The sequence below is a fragment of the Oryzias melastigma genome, unplaced genomic scaffold (assembly GCF_002922805.2).
Source record: "Oryzias melastigma strain HK-1 unplaced genomic scaffold, ASM292280v2 sc00314, whole genome shotgun sequence".
NCBI classification, from domain to species: domain Eukaryota; kingdom Metazoa; phylum Chordata; class Actinopteri; order Beloniformes; family Adrianichthyidae; genus Oryzias; species Oryzias melastigma.
In genome coordinates this window covers 163,043-167,005 of record NW_023416921.1, presented here as the reverse complement: position 1 = coordinate 167,005, position 3,963 = coordinate 163,043, and the positions used below count along the sequence as shown (strand labels likewise).

At 35.9% G+C, this 3,963-nt stretch overlaps 1 long non-coding RNA gene across 1 annotated transcript; it reads right to left on the bottom strand.

Moving 5' to 3' along the window:
• Positions 1 to 2,843: 2,843 nt before the first annotated feature.
• Positions 2,844 to 3,946, bottom strand: LOC112142180. The gene is made up of 3 exons (XR_002918542.2): positions 3,710 to 3,946; positions 3,031 to 3,307; positions 2,844 to 2,946 (listed from the first exon to the last, which is right to left on the bottom strand). It is a non-coding gene; the product is annotated as an uncharacterized LOC112142180 (long non-coding RNA).
• Between the last annotated feature and the right edge of the window lie 17 nt (positions 3,947 to 3,963).

Genomic DNA, 3,963 nt, shown 5'->3' with positions numbered 1-3,963 from the left:
TCATTTATCGCCAGTTATTTCACATAGAACTACAAGAACTGTGTGGACACATTTTCCCCCAATGCATTGTTTTGTAGTCCTTGTGTTTGGTTATCACTAGGGATGTCCTGATCCGATCAGGTGATTGGAAATCGGGCCCAATCACGTGGTTGACTCAATCGAAATCGGACATTTTCCACCAATAGTGATCGGATATTTTATTCTTATTATTAAACGAGACAGTTGGAGGCTGACTCCACTCTCACCCCAGATTTGTAAATTTAAAAAAAATGGGGGGGGTGTATGTCTAGGGGAACCTAAAGTCACGCTGCCTGATTAACCCTTTTCACCATGGCAAAATGGTGACGTTACCACACTTGTGTAAAGTGACTTCCAGTTTATGGGTTAAGTTTACTGGGAAAGTTGACAACTGAGCACTGTTTAACACAATCTTGTGTAAAAAATTAAAGGTAACCCTACCAGTTGTAATGGAAAATGTGTACAATATTTATTTTATGAATGTCCTACCTATTTTATTTCCTCTTTGATTTTTTTACATATCAAGAAACAAATGTATGACATCCACCAAAAGTGTAGGTTCTGTTAAAAATATATCAATCTTACATTTGGGCAGACATTATTCCAACAGTTTCTATTATGGCTTATCTTATTTGTGCATATTTTAAGTGAAATCAAGAACAAAAGCTGATAGAAATTCATGTTAGCCACATGCAATACTTGCAGCCAAATACGCACATTACTTCCTGTTCGCATGTAGTTTAATTGTTTTCAGGGAAGGATTTAGTATTTCACTGGGTGTTTTAGGGGATAATTGTTAAAACAAAAATGATTAGGCACAGCTAATATTTTAAAACTTTTGAATTTATGTTGGACTTAAACCAGTTGACCACAATTCCACTTTACTACTTTATTTCAACCTCTAAGGGGCAGCACACAGTTTTAGACAATAGTATTCCATAAGAACCCATGGTGACATGGTGTAACAGAAAAATATCATAATTAGTTCTGTGGTCCTCCTGGTTTGTGGTGCATTCCACATATTTTTTTTGGGGGGGGGATAGATATAGGTTTTTATGGGTTAAATTAAATTGTCAAAATTTTGAATTTTTAAGTTCAATTTATAGAGGTACACAGACTAAAATGTTGATTTACCGTTTATTTACCCTTCAAGCTTATAAGTCGAGCTAGTCTTGCATTATTGAACAAAATGTTTATTTGAATATCTGTCAAAGCTCATATCGTCTTCAAATTGTAGTTTAAACCTAACCATAAGCTTTCTCTTTGTACACAGCAACATCAAGTGAACTGGCCAAACCTGTCAAATTCTGGTCTGGTTGGGAGATTCTGCCAAGCAGTCTTACCATTGAGCTGGGAGATGGGAGTCATCCTACTGCAGCAACCTGCTATGAGACCTTACGCATTCCGTGCCACTATAAGAACTATTTGACCTTATAAGAAGACCTCCTTGCTTCCATTGAAACCTGCAATGCAGGATTTGGCCTTATTTAGGTGTTCCTCCATCAAAGTTACTGTTCATCCAGTTGTGTAGAAGTAATTCTTAAAGGTTCTGAATTAAAATGTTAGCATTTGCTTTGCTCTTCAACCTTCATATATATATATGAAAACAGATAATAGTGCCATTTACTTAACTGTTCCATGACTTGGTTCTGATCAATTCTAAATAAGTCAGGAGTTGATGTTATCGTGTTGTCATTTGTGAAGACGTGAACAGTCTTTGGCTGAGCAGTGATGCATGTTAATGCTTAATAAATAACAGGTTGATTTAATGTGCCATTTCAATTTATTACACACGTTCCAATCATCTTAACATTTATGTAAACGTGGAAATACTCCATTTGGGGACGACAATGCAAAATGAAATGTTTTTTTCTCAAATTTGTCAAAACTTGAGACTTGATTAACTGTAGTGTAACTTACCTAAGTCTTAAATATTTATATTAAGAACCTGTTCTTTAAACATTTGTAGTTTAATATATATACCACTTTCATTCAAAAGCATTGGTGACAAAACTCAACAGCTGCAATGTAGATGTCTGAGCCAAAAGACTGGGATGCGGCTCTTGGATTAACCACTTCCTGTAAAGCTTCCATTTGTTCCTGTCATAGGCCGCTTGGTGAGGATTGAGCCACAGGACAAAAAATCTTCAAAAAAGGATGTTTTATTTTACCCAACACAAAAAGACATGGGCCTGCATTAAAATTGGGTCAACTTAACAAAATGTAACTTAGAGAATCAGGAACAAAAGCTCAAACTAACTGAACCCAAAACTGACCCCCTGACAGGAAACATGAGGGAGGTTTTATACTGGCTGATCAGACCAATGACACAATAGGGAGGGAATCACAAATACAAACATTCAAAACCTAAATACTAACTAAAGAAATAAATTACTAGTAATTTAGAGTTTTAAACAAACAAAACTAAACTTATACTTCATAACAAGTTCAACACGTTTTAACAAAAGAAAACAATAGTCCAACTAATGAATAAACTTTGTTTCCCCTCCATCCTCAAATGGGAGTGTCCAGGAAGTGGTCCAGCTCTGCTTGTGCCACATCATCAGGAACTGTGCAGCTCCTCCCTCTGTCACATCAGGAACTCTTTCAGCTCCTCCCCCTTCCACAGCATCAGACCTCAGAAAACTCAAAAGAATAGAATTACTCAAACAAGATTAACTAAATATGTGCACAGGTCATTAAGTTAATTTTGTTATGTGATATGTAAAGTAAAATGGTTTTATGTGCCAGTATTTTACAAAGAAATATATATATATAACAAATGAACTTAACTTAAATGTGGGGCAGTGGGTTCTGCCCTCACAGTTCCTCTGTCAGTGGACAGTCCGTTTTTGGAACAACAATGCTTGAATGGTTCTGGCAGGAGAGCCCACTTTCTTCCCAGTCAATGTCAGGAATCAGGAACTCCTGCAACAAACAAGAATGGCGATAGATGAATTTTATTTAATACACTTTTAAGGGCTATATATATACATATATACACACACATACCTGTGTGTTTTCTGGTACAGGAACAGGATGATATGTGCGACCCTACTCCCACAGCTGGTTGAGGGTCATGTTGCTTTCTGTTCGTAGTGGATGATTGTCCCATCCACTGCAAAATGTATCCAAATCGTCTTGCAGGCGAGGCAGAAACACATGGTGGCAGCAGAAGAGGTGTGCAGAATTTGAAATGTCAAGAAGGTTTTCTTCCTCAAGGTTATGAAGAACTTCATAGTAGATGGATGTAACGGCCACCCAGAGATCTCTCCATAGTCGTTCTATTCTGAAATATATAAGGAAATATGCAGCCACATATGGCTTTTTTTAATTTGATTACTCGTATCTAAACCTCATAAAATCCATGCATTACAACATTCATAATGTCTTATATATTATAATAGATGTATGTTTAAATTAATTTCATAATTTTATGTAAGACATGCGGTAATTTTTAAAAATCCATTGATAGTAAAATAATGATATTACAAAAAAAGTAATTTCAGACACATTTGGCAGTCCATCCTGATGGCCAGTGCACTATTTACAAGGTTAAATACATTTCCTAAAGAAAAAGCTATTCAAGAAAACATTTTAATTGTTTATAATTTAAATTATAAAAATTAATGCAAGAACACTTTCAATACTTAAAAACCTCTAAAAACGACAGAATATTAAAAGAACAAACCGTTGATTGTGCACACTCTTTCCTGAGATGAAACTGCTTCTTTCTGTGCCACGGACAGTAAACATCAATCGTGCGACCTCCACATCTTCTCCTCCATGATCCCCACGAACTCTGGAAGAAATATAACACCCCACACCAAAAAAGAGGGAGAAAAAAGGTTAGGAACTATCAAATCAAATAGTTCTTACTAAAGCCACAAGTGTCAATATAAAGAATGACACCATTAAATATTTAATTACTACTGCACTGCAGTG